This window comes from Ictalurus punctatus, unplaced genomic scaffold (assembly GCF_001660625.3).
Source record: "Ictalurus punctatus breed USDA103 unplaced genomic scaffold, Coco_2.0 Super-Scaffold_100046, whole genome shotgun sequence".
NCBI classification, from domain to species: domain Eukaryota; kingdom Metazoa; phylum Chordata; class Actinopteri; order Siluriformes; family Ictaluridae; genus Ictalurus; species Ictalurus punctatus.
In genome coordinates, this window is record NW_026521087.1 from 3,687,873 (window position 1) to 3,708,637 (window position 20,765).

Sequence of the window (20,765 nt, forward strand, 5' to 3'; positions counted from 1 at the left end):
ATACACACACCGTACTGTACATATATACACACAGTACTGTACATATATACACACACAGTACTGTACATATATACACACACCGTACTGTACATATATACACACACCGTACTGTACATATATACACACACCGTACTGTACAAAAGTCACATTCAAAGAAATGCTGTAGAGCAAACATGCCTTCAACAATAATCCAATGAAATGTTTCTATATTTTTTAAACATAATATAAAAATCAGTAAACAGTAAACAGTAAATATTTGTTGTGATGACCCTTTGCTTAAAAAATAGTAGTCTCCCATACTATTAGTGCAGTTTTAAAAGGAAATGAGATGTAGGTTTTATTGAGCATCTTGCAGAACCAGTCACGGTTCTTCTGGAGACTTTGACTGTCGCACTTGTTTCTTATTTTTGCAGCAAAACCCAGCAGTCTTCATTATGTTGTTTTTTTTTTGTCTGAAAAGTGTCTCTTACATAATATGCTGCTTTCTTTACTGACATACAAACATTTTTCTGTAACATTTAATTTTGTGCTGGGAAACTAATGTTTAGGAATCTGAAATGTTTTTTGTACTGACTGGATAATGTAGAAGACATATGAAATAAAAATGTATAACTATAGGTTTGTACTGAAAAACATGTCATGGTCTGGGGCTGCATGAGTGCTGCCGGCACTGGGGAGCTACAGTTCATTGAGGGAACCATGAATGCCAACATGTACTGTGACATACTGAAGCAGAGCATGCTCCCAGCATGTATTCCAGCATGATAACGACCCCAAACACACCTCCAAGACGACCACTGCCTTGCTAAAGAAGCTGAGGGTGAATTTGATGGACTGGCCAAGCATGTCTCCAGACCTACACCCTATTGAGCATCTGTGGGGCATCCTCAAACGGAAGGTGGAGGAGCACAAGGTCTCTAACGTCCACCAGCTCCGTGATGTCATGGAGGAGTGGAAGAGGACTCCAGTGGAACCTGTGAAGCTCTGGTGAACTCCATGCCCAAGAGGGTTAAGGCAGCGCTGGAAAATAATGGTGGCCACACAAAATATTGACACTTTGGACCCAATTTGGACATTTTCACTTAGGGGTGTACTCACTTTTGTTGCCAGCGGTTTAGACATTAATGTCTGTGTGTTGAGTTATTTTGAGGGGACAGCAAATTTACACTGTTACACAAGCTGTACACTCACTACTTTACATTGTAGCACAGTGTCATTTCTTCAGTGTTGTCACATCAAAAGATATCATCAAATATTTACAAAAATGTGAGGGGTGTACTCACTTTTGTGAGATACTGTGTGTGTGTGTGTGTGTGTGTGTGTATATATATATATAAAATTTTAATCAGATATATGAAACAGTTTGGTTTTGTGTTTACTATCTTGGTAGAAAAGTCAGCTATTTCTATATTAAAGTTTACTAAAAGTTTAACTAAAGTTTGCTACAGTGAATAGTATAATCGTATAGAATTTAACTAAAGCAAATAAAATTTCCTAATTGTTCTTGTTTCTAAGATATTTTTGAGAACGAAAAGTATTGTTAAAGGTGTTATAAGCTGAGAGAGAGAGAGAGAGAGAGCTGCTGTGAGGAAATGCAGCTGACTGAGCAATAAATAAATAAATAAATAATCATAAATCTGACCAGTGTGCAGTGCTGCTTAGGCAAAATATAAAGTAGTTTGGTTTAATTCTGGTCAGCGATGATTTGTTCTTCATAGCCGTCGATGTGTGATGAAGTTAGGAGTTGTGTGATTTAGGAGAAAGAGGGTGGGAAGAGTTTTTGGGGAGCCACAGATGGACATAAAAGGGATAAGAACCGTTAGAGATCAGAAAAAAACAGTAATAGACAGAAATGTGTTTTATTCTGTTTGTTGGCAAGGGGGAAAGTGAGCAGTGAGGTAAGTGTGTGATTATATGCCGTGACTAACGGTGAAGTCGTGACACTGTGACACCCGTATCGAACACCTCTACATGCAGCTATAACGGAGATACTGAGGATGTATGCACCATTATAGGAAGATGACAGTAATTTACCATTAACTTGTGTAAATGCGTTTTGTGAAAAGGACAGTTTAGAGGGAGGATTTTCTGGTTCCTTTTACGAGACGTGCAGATGTGTCTCACTGTCTCTTCATCTCTTTTGATACAGGAACACGGAGGGAGGATACATCTTCTGATCCGCCGTTTGCTGCCGACGAGCTGTACTACAACACCGTGGAGAGTGACTACGAGGATGACGTCCACATGCCTGACCAGCATGAGGAGGAGCAAAATGGTGGTGATGAGCATGAGGTGCCTTTTAGAAGTCCTTTGAGAAGCCCGTCCCCTTTACCAGGCCTATCTGCTCTAAGAATCACACCCTTTCCTGTAATAAGCCCATCCCCTTTGAGAATCACACCCCCTTTTAGAAGCCCATCCCCTTTTTGAGATTCTCATCCCTTTTAAGAAGAACATCTCCTACAAGAAGACCATCCCCCGTGAGGAGGCTATCTCCTATAAGAAGACCAACCCCCGTGAGGAGGCTATCTCCTATAAGAAGACCAACCCCCGTGAGGAGGCTATCTCCTATAAGAAGACCAACCCCCGTGAGGAGGCTATCTCCTATAAGAAGACCAACCCCCGTGAGGAGGCTATCTCCTATAAGACCAACCCCCGTGAGGAGGCTGTCTCCTATAAGACCAACCCCCGTGAGGAGACTATCTCCTATAAGACCAACCCCCGTGAGGAGGCTGTCTCCTATAAGACCAACCCCCGTGAGGAGGCTATCTCCTATAAGACCAACCTCCGTGAGGACGCTATCTCCTATAAGACCAACCCCCGTGAGGAGGCTATCTCCTATAAGACCAACCCCCGTGAGGAGGCTATCTCCTATAAGACCAACCCCCGTGAGGAGGCTATCTCCTATAAGACCAACCCCTGTGAGGATCTCCTATAAGAAGACCATGCACTACGACAAGCCCACCCACTTCTGTTACTCCTGCATCTGTTCCTCACGTCAGCGTCAACGTAACTTTGTGGTTAGATGTAAGTGTTGATTAGACTTAGATCTGGGTTATAATCTGTATTAAGACCTGTTATGTCCCCTCCATTTTCACTGAGTGGAGCTGAAACCTTTACAATGCACATCTGTTACATTTGATTTTTTGTTGTTGATATAACAATTTACTTTTTTTTGAAGTACCATGACTTTGTTCTTTTATACTGCATGAACAAAAATAAAAATAACTTAATTAAATAATAATAATAAAAAACATCTTTTGGAGAAATGGGGTGGGCTTTATGTAAACAAGTTAAACATCTAATATTGAGTCAGAAACATGTCAAAGAATCATATTAAATCATGAACATGTGAAACATATGATACTGAATTTGTTAGAAAACTATTTTCCCTTGCTCCCAGCGGCGTGAAACTCCCTGTATAGTGATTTAAGCCAGTGTAGCGCCCCCGTGTGTCTGCACACACAGGAGGAATGAAAACACGCTTTGTCAGAGCACTTTTGAGGAAAAGTGACTTTCTAGACTGCAAATCTCACATTTTCCCCTTTATCATACATTATCATCATATAATGGATTTTAATGTAAACAATCCTATTTCGTATCATTTTACATCAGAAACCTGCAAAGTATATTATGTACAAAATGTCATATTGGAGCAGGTCACCGTCACGTATCGTGACGGAGCAGAGATAGGACGGATGCAAGTGCAGGATGAACAGTTGTTTATTTGAAAGAGGGACAGGCAGACAAATTCAAAACGTGATCCAAAACGTGATCCATAAACATGCAAGAGGTCAGGCGATTGGCAAACAGGCATACACGGGGCAAGGCAGGAATCTAGGTCGTGGTCACGGAAAACAGGGTCGATAAACAAAACAAGAAACGAACTATGACGAGGGACTGGAAGCGGATAATCCAGCGCGAACTAACTCTAAACATGGACCTGGACCGTGACTGTGACTATGACTATGACTATGACTATGACTATGACACGAGCTAAACTAACTCTAAACATTTACTCTTCCGCGTTGTGTGCTGGGAGGCGTGTGGTATATATGCGGACATGATCAGCGTCTAAACCGCTAGCAGCTGAGAGCAATTCAGACCCACGTGAAATCCCAGCCAATGACAGAACAGGGAGGAGACAGAAACATAAACAAAACACACGTGTCCAGATGTCATTACAGTCAACAACGGAAAAGCAGGTGCTCGCGCATTCGCGCTTAGAGCACGCTGCTTCAAGGGGGAATCGTGACAGAAACCCCTCCCGAGTGCCATGAGTCATCCCACTTCATTGGCGGCCCCGGCCCCCTGGGCTGAATGTCCCAAACAGAGCCAGGAAATTGCCCGGTGTTCTTGGCGGCGTAGGGAGGCTGAGCGACGACCGCAGCTGAACAGGGAGGCTGAGCGACGACCGCAGCTGAACAGGGAAGCTGAGGCTCTGAGGTTACCAGGTGAACCTTGGGCATGGGCGGAGCTTGGCTGTGCGTGTCAGCAGACTCGGGTGTCAACAGAACTTGAAATTACATGAATTTCTCAAAATAAACAGAAAAAGCAAGCAGAAATCTGTTTTTGCCTAACAACATTACATTTCAATTGCCCAGGTGAAAATATACAACAAAACTGAAGGCATGCTGCTTAGGTATAGAAACTGTAACATACACAACACAACACCACATGAAATCTCTCTTACAAGAAATGCATAACACCATCTCTACTTGAGCAGATTATTTTTAAGTGAATGTACTCGTGCACTGCAGGCATCAGCTCCGATGTTCATGAACAGCCTCTGAATCACCTCAAAGGTGCATTTGAAGTTTGTGGGGTAGTTTATGTTACGTGCATAAAGCAATCCCATCAAGTTGACAAATGCATTTGGTACATCACCAAGATTGCGTAGAACGACAACTTCTTCCATTACAAGGGCTACATCACTGCAGTCACACGGAATAGGGTCCATCGCGTCATCCACAACTGTACTGATTCCAACAGTCACGCCCTTGATTAACTCTTCTTCAGAATCTGTGTGCTGTATTAAAAACAAAGACAAACTTTAAAATGTGCTTTCACACATACATCCTCACAAGCGCAGCGACTTAAGAACAGCATGAGTGAACCGATCTTAACTTTACTAGTCATCACACAAGATGAATTAATATCAGAAGGTGGAAAAAAATACAGTACAACATCCTGAAATTCATCATCTCTCATGAAAATAAAACAAGGTAAACTCCATCAATACGTGGATATCAATACTCCATATCAATACGTGGACTTCCATTATTCGAATATCTTCCAACATCTTACTTTCCTCACAGACACTTACCTCACAGATCTGTAAGAACTGAGATGGATTCTCCCGCATGGACAGTGGCAGCCCCAGCAGTACTGCAACCCTCTTCCTGTGATTTGATGCCTCAAAAGTACAAATGTTTTATATTCAAATTATGCAGGACAAGAGAAATAGCAAGAAAGGAAATGACCACAGTATTTACAAAACAAGTACACTTGAAATAAACCTACTCACATTTTTATCCAGGCTCTCCAGTATGGCACTCCTTTCTGCGATGTCTGCATGGCGCCTCGAGGAGTACAAATACAGCAGCTTTGAGGCGTGTTTGTCAAGACCCTCATAAAAGGACTTGCTCAGGTCCATCGACACAAGTCTGGTGAATTCTGCGCTGATCTTCCGTCATTACAGAACAGTTCTATCAGTGCCTAAAGTAATTCTATGAGGAAAAGAAAAGTCATTCAAAAATGTAATAAACAGTGTACACAAGCAAGATCAGGACCAGAGTAATAGATTCTCACCAAATCTCTTGAGAAATTTCATGGCCAGCGGTTCATATACATATTGATATTGTAAGCAAAGCTAATCAGGGAGCATTACAGTGGAAGCAGGAGCATCAGAAAATGAGAGGTTATTATATATATATATATATATATATATATATATATATATATATATATATATATAAATAAATTACGTTCAAAGACTTGCATACTTAACACAAGACAGTTCGGATCATTTTACTGACTCGGATCTTTGAATCTCGTTCAGCAAAATGAACGACTCTTTTTTGCATCATTTCGTTCATTTCAGCAGAATAAAGTTAAAATGTTACATGTTAAACTCCCCAACACCTCTAGTACTTACGCAAACATTGATCACATTTGGAATAAAAAATAAACTATAGGCTAATGCAACCGAGGCCGAATTATGAGAAACAGAAATGATTGATTAATTGCTTAGCATTAGCAGTCTGTTAGTTCACCTCCCGATCTGAGTCGTTCTTCTTTTGTCACGTCACATTTGATCAGTTCACGTCTCAAGTTAGTTAGACATAATATAGTACTATGAAATGTTTCTGACCCAAAATATTACGAAATATGATTGTTTACATTAAAATGCAAAAGTTGATGAAAAAGTATGATAAGGTGAAAAAAGTGACATTTTATGTCTAGAAAGTCACTTTTCATCAAAAGTACAATAACAAATCTAGTTCACTTTCATCCTGTGTCCCCTTACACACTTGTGCTCTTTATCCGCTCAAAACGCTATACAGCGAACGAGAAGGCGCTAGGAGCAAAGGAAAGTGGTGTTTCAAACAAACTCATATAATCAGTTGCCCGATCTACTCCAATTTGATTCTTTTCACATATTTACACATAATATAGTACTATGAAACGTTTCTGACCCAAAATATTACGAAATATGATTGTTTACATTAAAATGCAAAAGTTGATGAAAAAGTATCTCTAAAGTGCCTGGACTCCACCAATCCACAGTCAGACAGATTGTGTACAAATGAAGGAAATACACGAGCATGGTTACCCTCCCCAGGCGTGGTCAACCAACAATGATCACTCCAAGAGCAAGACATGTAATTGTCCACGAGGTCACAACGGATCCCAGGGTAACTTCTAAGCCACTAAAGGCCTCTCTCGCGTAGGCAAATGTCAATGTTCCTGAGTCCACCATAATGAGTACACTGAACAACAGTGGTGTGCATGGCAGGATGGCAAGGAGAAAGCCCCTGCTTTCCATAAAGAACATTGCTTCCTGCATGCAGTTTGCTAAAGATCACATGGACAAGACCCAAGGCTACTCGAAAAAACGTTTTGTGGACAGGTGAGACCAAACTAGAACTTTTTGGTTTAAATGAGAAGGGTTATGTTTGGGGGAAGGAGAACACCGCATTCCAGCATAAGACCCGTATCCCATTTCTGAACAATGGTGGTGGTAGCGTTGCAGTTTGGGCCTGTTTCGCTGCATCTGGGCCAGGACGGCTTGCCATCATTGATGGAACAATGCATTCTGAATCATACCAGCAAATTCTAAAAGAAAATGTCAGCACATCTGTCCGTAAACTGGATCTCAAGGGGAAAGTGGGCCGCGCAGCAAGACAACAACCCTAAGCACACAAGTCGGTCTACCAAAGGATGGTTAAAGAAGAATAAAGTCAATGTTTTGGAATGGCCAAGTCAAGGTCCTGACCTTGATCCAGTAGAAATGCTGCGGAAGGACCTGAAGCAAGCAGCTCATGTGAGGAAACCCACCCACATCCTAGAGATGAAACTGGACTGTAATGAGGGATGGGCTAAAATTCCTCCAAGCTGACGTGCAGGACTGTTCAACAGTTACCGGAAACGTTTGTTTGCAGTGGTTGCTGCACACCGAGGTCACACCAGATACTGAAAGCAAAGGTTCGCATACTTTTGCCACTCACAGGTATGCAATACTGGATCATTTTCATCAATAAATAACTGACCATCTGTAATGTTTTTGTCTGGTTTCTGTAATTAGGTTCTCTTTATCTACTTTTGATACTTGTGTGAAGATCTTACGATGTTTTAGGTCCCGGTAATGAAGATGTATAGAAAGCTCTAAAGGGTTCACAAACTTTCAAGCACCACCGTAAGTGGGATGTAAGGTCATGGCAGAAGAGCTCTTCCGCAAACACAACTCCGATGTGACCGTGGAGCATGGCGTCTTAAGCCTAGACGAATCGCGTCCAAAAGACCAGGCCTTAGCTCTGTCTTCAGCTGGAAATGGTTAGATGTCTCCGCCAGAGCCGGTTAAGCGAAAGGCACTCGAGTCTCACAACAGCCCTTTTGTCGCGCCCATGCCAGATTTCTTGTTGTCCGGCGGAATGACCCGGTCACCTTCTTCCCACGGACGGGTTTACCACCACGCCGGCCTGCGGGTAGCGTGGCCGAGTGGTCCAAGGCGCTGGATTTAGGTTCCAGTCTCTTCGGCGGCGTGGGTTCAAATCCCACCGCTGCCACAGTCGTTAGCTCATGGTGGGTGATGTCTCGTCTCCAAAGGCTTTGCGCAGGTTTTTCTATACACCACGTAGCATGCTGCCTCACGAACGTCGCAACTCATGCCCCCCTTTTCCACAGTCGTTGTGTATATCCAGGTAAGGATAAAAGTTACATTTCCATCCATCCATCCATCTTCTATACCGCGTAATCCTACTCAGGGTCACGGGTAAAAGTTACATTTTCCAAAGAAATTTAACTCGCTGGGACGGGCAGTCCATAGGTAGTCGGTACCTAGCCGCCCAAGGATTGGATTGCATTGCGTGCGGCTCGACTATGGAGTTGTCCCGTTCTGTGAGACCTTTGGGCCGTCTCGCCGCATCGTCACCCTTCAGTTTATATGACGGCACAGCTCATACCCCAAGACTTGAATCAGATCTATTTGAGAAGCAGTCATCCAGCCGGCGAACATGAAACCCTCATTTGCATAGTTTCCGTTAAACGGGGCGGGCCTCGGACGAGGTGGCCGAGAGGTTAAGGCGATGGACTGCTAATCCTTTGTGCTCTGCACGCGTGGGTTCGAATCCCATCCTCGTCGCAAGCTTCTCACGTTGCCTCCTCTTTCCAGCAATGTCTGGCTTTGTTACAGTCTGTCTCACACCTACAAGGCCTACAACCGGGAAGCTTTGTACAGGTCCCTGAGCTGGCACTAGAGAGGGTGGAGAAATGTGAAGAGCTAGCACTGTGGCTACGTGTTTCGCGACCGTGAGCTGTATTTCAATGCTTTTTGGCCACAGCTGCTGTAAGGCTCTTGCGTCTCTGGAGGTCCGTCAACGCAGAGCGCGTTCCGCAGTCCAGACGACAGGGGCGAAGAACCTGCACCGAAACCTCTTTTTTGCTCCACACACCGGGATGTAATTTCATACGCGTGAGCTATGTCAGCAAGAGGTTAAGGTGATGAGCTGCCAGTCCGCTGTGCACAACCCATGTGGGTTTGGACCCTATTTTTCTTGTAAAGACCTTGCTTAAGCGCATTCTGTAAAGGGAGCGTGCATGGTGCAGACACTGTTGGCGTCTGCATGAGCAGTTAGTCTGAAGGGGAAATTAGGGTCAGGTGTTTTCAATCAACGGGATGACAATCAGGTGTGAGTGAGCACCCTGTCTTATTTGAAGAAGTGCATGGACTCCACCAATTCACAGTCAGACTGATTGTGTAGAAATGAAGGAAAATCAATCAATAAATCAGTCAGTCAATCAGTCAGTCAATCAGTCAGTCAGTCAGTCAGATGTTTGTTTATACTATTTAAATAAGCCCCATTTGGTGGCATCTGTTGCTTACAGCCATACCACTCTGACAAAGCCTGATCTCAGAAGCAAAGCAAAGTTGGGCCTGGTTAGTTCTTGGTTGGGAGACTGAATGGGACTACTAGGTGCTGTAAGCTTTTCATTTAGATAAGTGTTTTAAGCACTTTACTTTCTCCTGACATTGAAGAATATTCATTACTACACCAAAGCAGCCTCCAATTCCTACAGTTTTCTCCCATACATGATAGATGAACTCTAGTGCTACCTAGAACAACCTCCTGGAACTGATCAACTTTATTAAAATCCGGTGGAATTGGGCCATTTTCATGTTGTTTTTCAAGACAATTTTCATATCCAAATGTTCAGCAATTACCATGAAACAGTCCATTTCTGAAAGTCTCCGTATAACCTGTTATAGGAGATGGTGTGGAGTTCTCAAAAAAAATTTTTTATTTATCCCAGGAAGTTTTCAAACAGAAACCCAGACAAGAAGTCAAGGCTTCCATGTTTTTTGACATCCTCAGAAAGATGGGTTAGCCCATGTACATTGTAGATAACAAATTCAGGACCATACAACTCACTAAAATGCTTTACAAATGACACTAGCAAACTGTGAGCAAAGTCATTAAGAATTATACAAAGAGTGGATTGGAGAGTATAAAGATAGCAACAGATAATTAAAATTGCTGTACATTGGTTATGACAGCACATCAAGAAGAACCACTGGACTTGTGTATAACAGAAACTGTCGCAATTTTGTTGCTTTCCACCTCAGTCTTTCTGAGAATTGCCTGGGTTTCCTAGCAAAGTCCTCAGGAATATAACGTCTCAAGCTAACAAGTGTGTCTGAGATTATAACACTTTGGCGAGCAGACAAATGACAACATAAAGGCCCTGAAGCAAGCCATAAGTCCAGCAGTTTTCACATAACACCAAGACATACAAGGTGCATGTAATCATGTGGAAAGCATGATACCATGCCAATTCCTGCAGCTTTTAAAAGAGATGTTTCAGTATGATGGTCTTCATCAGACATGTTGATAAAAGACTCATCAGTCCTACGTGGGCTGTTGATCTCAGGAAAGGTCATTCTATGGTTGATGTACACACCAGACTGGATGCACTTGTCACAACCTGAATAACCAGTATGTGATTTAATTCCCTTTATAAAAGCTCTAGCTGGAGCATCACACAGGATAGATGTGACATTTAGGAAAAATTGCTTCCCATTTATGGCAAATCCCTTGCTTAACCCTTGCAGTTCACTGACTAGATCTTTCAAATTCATCAGTTTGTGATGTTGGCTTTGATTTACCACAGAACAGAGCAATGACAACTGGTTTCTTAGTATAACCCTGCAGTAACCCTATAATTTGCCAAAACTACAGAGACGAACTTTTAAACAGTGGTAAGACATCCATGTTCAGTTGAAGTTCGAATTCATACTTCTCTAGAACAACAGACCAGATTCTTTCCATGGTTTTGGACAAAGTTTTAAGAATACCAAAATAATGATATGTGCCACCAGCAACACTTTGGATATTAGATGAAGTTATCTCGTCATCTTGCACTGCATCACCAAGATCATTTTCTCCTAAATGACTTCCAAATGAAGTGAGCATTACATTGACTTTTTTACTGCTCTTTTTCTAACATTCCATCCATCCATAATTTTGTAATGACCTGTCTGGTGCTGGTTCCAGTGTTGACTGTCGCACATTTAAAATCTGTATCCCGTGTTTATATGTTTCTGTAAAGCTGCTTTGAGGCAACGTCTATTGTTAAAAACGCTATACAAATAAAATGGAACTGAATTGAAGTTACAGCGTGGTTTTGTACAACCAAGAATATAAGTCTGTCTCCTTTTCCCTTTCCTTATCGACAGTAGGAAATGCAACATACACATACAAATATAATATTTGTACACATGCAAGACCATATAAGGCTGCTTCAGAAAAAAAAAAGGGGGGGGGGGGGGGGGGGTCAATTAAAATGAAATATGCAATTACCCATTATATTCTTGGTTTTAACTAGAGATGCACCGATGTATCACTCCTGGGCAGAACGGGAACTCACATTCCTGCTTCTTAAAGGGCCAGAGGAAAATTTTATCCCTAGATGAGAAGGACATCTGTGCACACTGCATGGACAATACACTTAATTAAGGGCTTTAATAACCAGTTTCACAATTGGAAGGTTGTCTTCTTTTTCACCTGGTTATTTGTATATAAAAATATAAAGTATTTAGCATGTTTGTATTTAGGTACTTCTGTTTCTAAATAAATAAGCATTATGTCATCAAATCACAAGTCTGTTTGGATTTAATGGTCAGAAGCTGTACTAAATGACGAATAACCTAAAATCACAAACATGATACTTGTAAATAAAATCATGTCATATATGCAATTTATTAGATCCTTAAAGTAAAAAGACAGCTAAATAGTGAAAAACAATAATTGTTGGATTTATACAAATGAATGACAATAACTTGCTAATAGTCCATCACCTGAATCTTTCTAATTGGCATGTGCTCCAGTCAGTGTTGTTCATGGGGAATTTATTCTACAACTTCTACAGTTGTACAGTTGTAGTGAACTTCTACAGTGAAAAAAACCCAATCCTTTAAAAAACAGTTAATGAAGCTGAGGCTCGAAGGCGGGTTGCTGTCATAGAAAGTCTGCTGTTACCGCTGCAAGTACCAGAAGTCACTGACTGCAAAACTGTGTTTACAAGAAGAGTCACTGCAGTCATCAAAGTCGATGGGATAGAGTTCTGCTGCGCTAGCGGTGTGGATGAAAGGGCTCTTGCTTCATTTTGTGCTTATTTTGTCTTCAGTTCAACATATCCATCTCATTTGAAGAACACTCTGATTTCTCTTCAGCAATATGTATTGAAACTTACTGTGGATGGTGACAAGCCTCTACCTACTCCAGTTACCAGAGTAATCAACCTCTTACAGTAATATCTGCCAAAAATGCCTCGCCTATTCTGGTGTCCTAAATGCTCTCGGAGAACGATTGTCAAATTAATCCAGCACATTGGTCTCATTCATGCACATGAGGCAAATTTTTCAATAACTTGTGGTCTTAATGACTGTCAGAGGACCTTTTCAAAGTATGAGTCGTTTAGATGTCATATTTACCAAAAGCATAAACACACTGTGTTACAACGGACTATGGCTGATGATCCTCAGCATCTGCTTGAGGAAGTTGAGGAAGAATGTTATAATGACGATGGTGCTTTTGAAGTTTGCAATCCCCTCGGGTCTAAACGTAACAAGCAAAAACTGTGTGCAATCTACTATACAATTGGAAATATGGGTACAAAGTATTGCTCACAGTTAAAACATTCATTTAGCTTTACTTCCTTTTGTTATCATTATTATCCATACTGTGTGAAATGTCAGGATGAGTGGACTGTCCTCTCACCAGGTGAGGAGGTTGATTACCAGGCACTAGATATATACAATGTTGTTGACAATTTACTTATTAGCACTAGGTATTCTTGCTGAAGATAAAAACAGCCCCACTTTATATTGATTTTACTCATCACCCTTTAATCTATCTTTCTTCTTCTCCTTATTATTATTATTATTATTATTATTATTATTATTATTATTATTATTATTATTATTATAGTAGTAGTAGCCTAGTAGTATTCATCTTAGCATAGGATTAGGAAGTGATTTCTAAAAACTGTCAATCACACCTTCATGCTAACTCTGTACATGATGTCAATGGTTCACTGCTCCCCCCCCCCCCCCCCCCCCCCCCCCCCCCCTAGATACTTACAGGGATCCTCGACTTTAAGTCTTTTTATTGCAAAAGCAGCTGCTAAAATAATTTTGTGCAGATGGAAAAAAAACGTATTAGGCTAAGCAAATGTTCTGAGTTTTTTTTCCCTAGCAGTTTTTGTCATGTATATGTATTTCATCAGCGCTGCTACGAGTTTCCTTTTTTTTCCCCCCCGGTAACAATAATATAGCCTTATTCTGTTTACTCAGAAAGACTATAACTTTATTTACAGTTCCTCTCCTTAACTTCAGTCACTTCCTCACTGAAACCTATAATCAGAATAACTCCAAAGCTCAGGTCTAAGCCTAAGTCTCCACTCTAAATCATGTGTCTAGAACACAGGCTCTGAACTCTTATCTAACACATTTGGTGATTTATCTGCTCTAAAGCACCCACCTCAGCTCGTGCAGGCCGCTTAATTAGCTGATGACTTGAATCAGGGGAGTTTGGTGCAGGTTCTAATTGAACATCCTCAGGAGTGTAAAGAAGCCTCTCTCTAATATCTTTCTTACCGGTTCAACTCCAACTTCATCACCACCCCAAGAAAGCACTGCATGTTAGTAGTGTTCAGGGTCAGTATCTAAACTGACAGTCTATTCACACACACTAGCACTAATACACTTCACATCCAGTATTTCCTTCTCTAATGTAGTGGGTTCACTGGTAACAGGTTTGTCTGATTAGTATTCTGGAGAAGGTTAACAATGTCGGTGTGTTGGTTGGAGTTGTAGTTTGTGTTTGCCATGTTTGTAGTCTGAGGTGCATTCTGGGAAACGGAGTCGCTGGTTTGCTGTGACATGACAATGGCACTTGAGAGTTTACTGTTCAAGACTCAGAATTACTATACATTACTATAATTAGCATCAAGCTGCACATGACATTTTATGAAAGTAGTACTATGTTTTTTCTCATTTACCGGTACCTCATACAGTCAAAAGGTTATTGAATTTTAATTATTTTTCTTAAAAATAAAATAAAGAAATGTAAAAACTGAGTTGTGTCGTGGAAATTAGACAACACTTGCAGACTCATCCTCTGAGGTGAAAAAGGTTTATTACAGAAAGATGGTTAATACAGCATCGAAGTATCCCAGAAGACAAAACAATTTACATGATCATCCTGTTTACAACGTTTCAGCCAGGCTCTTAATGCATGCTGTTACCTTCTTGAGCATCAGTGAATGTTTGCACCTTTTGGAATAGTCGTGTACGAGTCCTTCGATTGTCCTCAGTGTGAAAAGATGGATCGGAACATCATATAACCGCTACTGGAAAGGGCTAAAATATGCAGGAAAAGCAAAGTATGTGAAGGACCTGGAGGATTTTTCTGAAGAACAGTGAGCAGTTTAACTGCTCAGGACAAACAAGGGACTCATGAACAACTATCATAACACATAAAAAGAGTCCTGGATCATTCAGGTAACGACACACAATATTAAGAATCAAACGTGTGTAAACTTTTGAATGGGGGTAATTTTGATTAATTCAGCTATTATCTTGTGGACTATATGTAAACATCTGTTATATGAAATAGCTTATTCATGGCGGTACTAAATAAGAAACTTAGGATTTTTATGATCAATCTTATTTTGTTAAGAGTATTAAGATTTTGTAGATTCTGCAAGGGGTATGTAAACTTCCGACCGCAACTGTATACCCACCCAGCTACCAACACACACACACACACACACACACACACACACACACACACACACACACACACACACACACACACACACACACACACACACACACACACACACACACACACACACACACACACACACACACACACACACACACACACACACACACACACACACACACACACACACAAAAATAAATTCAACCATTTAAAAACAGCAAGGACTTTTATAAACAATCAAAAATAGACTATAATATGAACATTTTAACAAATTAACAAAGACACCACAGTTAAAACACTCTAAATACCTTCTTTTTGCAAAAGTTTTCAAAAGTCTTCTCTTGCACCCGCACTCTCGATCTGACACCAGCTGGAGCCACCTCTTCATGGTCCCCTCAACCTCCATCTCTGCAGCTTTAGCCGTGAAGAGGTTTCTATGAACATTGGAAGAAAGCAATACATATCGTAAGCTTATTATGAATCCTAAGCATTAATTACGTTTATACCATGGTCAGTGTGAATATTGGATTCTGATTGGCTGGAAGGTGTGCATTATAACCGTTTATTGCACAGGTAGTTCCAGTCAGTTTGATCACTGTGAGCATTTCTAAATCAACGCGCAGCCTACATGCACACACAAACACACACACACGCACAGACACTCGAGCAAACAGAGACATTCGTGAACACACATTCGTACACACAGACACTTCTTGCCGGCGCTGTCTGCAACTTTAAAAAAAAAAATAGCTTTGCTGGTGAAAAGTTACATTATATTTCTCAGCAATGAGGTGTTACCATCACTGTTTGTGAAGTAATTCAACTCTCAGTTTTACTACACTACTGCTGCGCAACACTGACTATGTTTACATGGACAGCAGTAATCTAATTATTGACCTTACTCTGAGTAAGATAATAACGTGAATAAGGTGTTTACATGTGTCGCGCCACGCCGTCCGACGTCCCTCCAGAATTTCACATATCAACATACAGTTCGTCTTTGTTATGGTATAGTATACAGTTTTGGGTGTTTTTATTTAATTTTTTTATGAACGCTTTAAGCGCAGTTATTTATTTGTCATGCTGTACGTGCAAATAGACAACTGCTTGAAGCTGTGAGCTGCATCCCAAACCGTGCACTTAGCGTCTCTATAGTAGCCGAGATAGATGTATTTTCCCCATTACAGGCCTATAGTCAGCAAGTCTGCGGTTTGGGACGCAGCCGTGCTCTCTTGTTCGCCGTAAAATGTTGAGCACTGCCATGTGTGTACGTGTCCTGTCGCAAAATGCGGTGAAAACTCACATGACGTTAATAATGTGATTCAGGTGTTTACATGTCTGTAATACACGTTGATAATGCGACTAAAACAGGAGTACTCGACATGTCTTAATTCGATTAGTGCTTACTTCGAGTAACTTGACTTTAATCAGATTAAGGTAATTAAAAATTGCTGTTTACATGGTAGTTTCTTAATCAAAGTATCGTCTTAATCGGGTTAACAGTGCATTATTGTGGTCCATGTAAACGCACTGACTGACTGCTGAGAGGCACATGATGCAGGAAATTCATACATGATTAATCTCTCTGTCTCTGATAGATATCTGTCAATTCATTCAAATAAATGTAATCTCATCACACTACTTTATCTCTGTGTCTGATTTATATCGGGCAAAATTCCAGATCTAACGACCTAACTAATAGAAATTAACTGTCATTTTAAACTTCTAATCAAAGTTTGAGCTTCTAAATCAATGACAGCTTTAACGTTATTAATTGTGGAAAGACCATGGTATAGGCGGGGTAATCCATGGCTAGGTGTGCATTAAACGATTTGAACGAGTGGTGCATTTCCTCCACATCATGCACTAAGATCGTTTAATGTACATCTAGCCGTGGATTACCCCTTACATATCATCTGAGAGAGACAGCTAATTCTGTATGTAAACAGATATACTTACCAATCACGACCTCTCCGAGTTGGAGAGCGGACAGTGAAGTCTTTCCATTGACTCCCCTCCAATTGAGATTCTTTGCCAGGGAGTTAGCAGTCACCCTCTTCAGTATGCGCCAGGTGCAGTCGAGCACATCCACCCCGTCAATAAGCGCCAACCAGTTTACCCGAAACCGATGATTTTTAAAACAATAATATAATATAAAATATAAATAATTAATAAGCATGTATTGCCTTGTCAACTGTGTCAGTGCTTCTCACTACTCCTGCAGGTACCCTGCCCTGTGTGCTTTCCATGTTTTGCTCCTCTAACAAAGATTAGGTCATAACTGTTCCTCATTTCAAAGTGGTGTTGAATGTTGTGCTTTGAGTACGAGAGTGTCACCTTGAGAAAACAAACACTCTCAGTAGCTGTGTAATTGTGCAAGCAATTGTTAACAAAAAAAGAAAAAAAATTCTCACCAGATTTTGCTTGTAATCTGGGCTCTGTTGCATCCTTTGTTCCAGACTATGCAGTTGAGGAAGATCTTGCAGGGCAGTAAATCTTCATCAGTATCCAAAGACTGCACCTGGAACACCTGTAGTTGAAGCAAGCTCAGTGGTTTGTTGGTCCAGCACCATCTCTAATTTAGTCAACACCTCCCTCAGCATGGCTATGGTAAAGAAGTTAACAATATTTACAAATGATACACACTACAAAACTGTACAACTCCATCCTCAGTCTTATTCCTAACCTACACAAATTCCAGTAAGATGGCTGAGTGGAAATCACGGTTAATTAATACCTACAAAAGAAAGTCAATCAGAAAGCAGGAGAATACTTGGTACTGCCGGTACTGAAAAAAAAACTTATCGTATCGTTCTTTTTAAAATTTTAGTATCAACTTGGTACAGATACTTTTGACATCACAACTTACCAATTACAACATCCTTGAATTGCAGGGATGCCAAGGATATTGTCCCATTCATTTGTAACAGATAGCTGCACAGTGACAGGGGCGGCTGTGGATCAGGTGGTAGAGCGGGTTGTCCACTAATCGTAGGGTTGGCGGTTCCCAGCCAGCATGACTCCACATGCCAAAGTGTCCTTGGGCAAGACACTGAACCCCAAGTTGCTCCCGATGGCAAGTTAGCGCCTTGCATGGCAGCTCTGCTATCATTGGTGTGCGTATGGGTGAATGAGACACAGTGTAAAGCGCTTTGGCTATAACTGTGCCATTTACCATTTTACCATTTAGTGACGCAGAAGCGGAGTCCGTTCCATTCCGTGGTGTTTTAATTAACGGAAGTAAAAAAAAAGAGATGAAGAGAAGGGTGGGGTCTTAGGAAGCAATAAAAAGAACAGGTGACTAGGTGAGAGAAAGCGGGACGCGGAAATGAGCGCCAGGTGGGAATGGCGGAGCTGATGGTGTGCGTTTGCCAAGGACCATGCTAATGCTCTTACTGTGGATTATAACCTTGTGGATATTGATTCAGGAGGCTGGTGAACACTTCGGGAATATTCTGCCAAGGTGAATAAACGAGTGAGCAGAGTTTTGAGGGTTCGGAGTCACATCACGGGTTTGAGATCCTTTCTTTAATACTTTTGTGTAGAACCAGTATGTTTAAATCGTTGGATGTTACTGTCTGTAAAGAACTCCGAGTGTTAAGCGGAATCTGACTGCCGGTTTCCCATGCTTTCGGGTTCACGAACTCCCGTACGCCTAAATCACCGCCATTGAAGTGCAGCTTTAAAGTGAACAACTTTTTTGCTTTGGTTAAGAATTATTTTGGGGTTAAATTTATTTATTATTTTGGGTTTTTTTCTGCCTTTTGTGTGTGAAAATTTTCTTGTATGATTAGAGCCTTGTTTCCTTATGGGTGCGTTTATTAATCCCACGTAGGGGAACTTTTTGGTTTTCATTATTTCGGTTTCTATGACTGAAACGATCTGTATTTTCTTATGTTTATTGCATAAATAATAATAAACTTATTTTGTAAGAATTGAGTAGCCTTATTCTGAGTGATGTCCAAATTATAAGTTATAAGTGACTGTTAATTTGAACTGTCTGGCATCCAAACCCCATAAGGTACCACGCTACAGAGTGGCGCCCAAATGGGGACCGAACCGTAAGATTTAGAAAGTTTAGTTGGGGTACTGAAATTAACAGACTTGGACATTTGCGTTATTGATGGACTTGACCATTGTTAATTATTGTGAAATACAGTGTGTACATATATTTTCAGTTTTTCTGGTTGGTGTTTCCATGAAATGTATGGTTATTGAGAACATTCAGGAGTCTGTGTACCTACTTGCTGCTCTGTATTGTTTCTCTTCTTCCCTGGCCATGTCTACCCCTACCCCTCGAATCAAGCGCATCATTACTCTTGTCTTCTTGATGAAGGAAAGAGCCAGGCTCCCACAATCAGTGGAAAAGCAGAACCTGCCTGTGATTTTGCAAGCAGCTGTTATCTGCCTTGCTACAAAAGGCTCAATGGAAGGGAAGCCGCTCCCAGCCTTTTTCGGGCGTAGACCTCTTGCTGATAGGTGAACTTGGCGACCAGTACTTTACGGAAAATTTTCCAGTCACGTTCAGAGTCTTATTGAGCAACGAAAGAGCCAGGCTTCCACTTTCTGTGGAAAACCAGAGACTCCCTTTCATTTCGTAAGCAAATGTTAACTGCTTTGCTACAAAAGCACAAAAGAAGGAAATCTGCTCTGTCCAAGGTCTCGCTTTCCGGCTGTTCCTAGAGGACCTGATCCTACAGTGATGACAACCGGTCAGTTATTAAAGCAAAGTTCAAAATTTCTAGCTTGTTTCTGCCCGGTCTCAAACCAGGGACCTTTTGCATGTTAGGCAAATGTGATAACCACTACACTACAGAAACCACAACAGAATCTCCCTTTAGCTGTTGCCTATGGTCTTCTGATGAGAAGAGCACATACTTAAACTTTGTTCAGCAGCGTTGAATTGCCCAGCATGACATTGGTGGTATAGAGGTGAGCATAGCTGCCTTCCAAGCAGTTGACCTGGGTTTGATTCCCGGCCAAAGCACGGATTGTAACTTGGAGGTGCTTTATGGTAGTTGGCACAAAAGGAAGGAATCACCTGCCTGAAAATAAATGGGTCAACCTAATGTGCCTTAGGCCTCCCACAACTCTTTCTGCTTCCCACTTGAATTCTTAGTGCTTCTTTGCTGTTTGTAAACACAGAATATCCAATATGACATGAAGTGCATTCACACTTATTTACAGTTAATGAGCTGACTGACACTGCATTGATTCCACAAGGGAGGTATATGCTGGTGTGTATGCACTTAGGTTCACTCTTATGCAATTATTTAAATGTTCATCTGTCAGTCTTGTTCTGAATTTAGATTCGATCACGTTCATATCAGAACACGCTGCTTCACAAAGGTCTGTAGATCCAAATAAAGCAGATGCTTTGAGGGCAGCTTGGTGAATGTTCTTGTAGTTTTCTGGGTCTACAAGTCTCCAGAAATTTTGTGAATGTTGCTGAGATTTCAGCTGGATATGATTTTGGAGATTAATAACCTCCAACTCTATCTCTACAGCATTGACACTGAACAGTTCAGCCATCTGCTTTGAAATGTGATCCATGTCTATCTCCATGAAAGACGGCAACAAATGCCACACATGTCTCAAGATTTTCAAAATCGCTGAACCTTTCCTCAGATTCCTGCCCAAGCCTGGACAGGAGGTCACAATACTCGAGGACATCCAAAATTTTGGTTGCATTTGCATGGCTTTCTTTCTGTCTTTACCAATGAGGGGAAGTGTTGCAATCTTTTGTTTTTCAATTGCTAA

At 41.2% G+C, this 20,765-nt stretch overlaps 1 protein-coding gene and 3 non-coding genes across 6 annotated transcripts in view; 2 read left to right on the forward strand and 2 right to left on the reverse strand.

Annotated features, from left to right (window-relative positions):
* Window positions 1–20,765, reverse strand: part of LOC128630122 (NACHT, LRR and PYD domains-containing protein 12) — a 462,144-nt gene that overhangs the window by 242,966 nt on the left and 198,413 nt on the right. The gene's annotated exons all lie outside the window — the stretch shown is intronic.
* On the forward strand, window positions 8,204–8,285 carry trnal-uag (transfer RNA leucine (anticodon UAG)). The gene has a single exon. It is a non-coding gene; the product is annotated as a tRNA-Leu (tRNA).
* trnas-gcu (transfer RNA serine (anticodon GCU)) lies at window positions 8,779–8,860 on the forward strand. The gene has a single exon. It is a non-coding gene; the product is annotated as a tRNA-Ser (tRNA).
* Window positions 19,753–19,825, reverse strand: trnav-aac (transfer RNA valine (anticodon AAC)). The gene has a single exon. It is a non-coding gene; the product is annotated as a tRNA-Val (tRNA).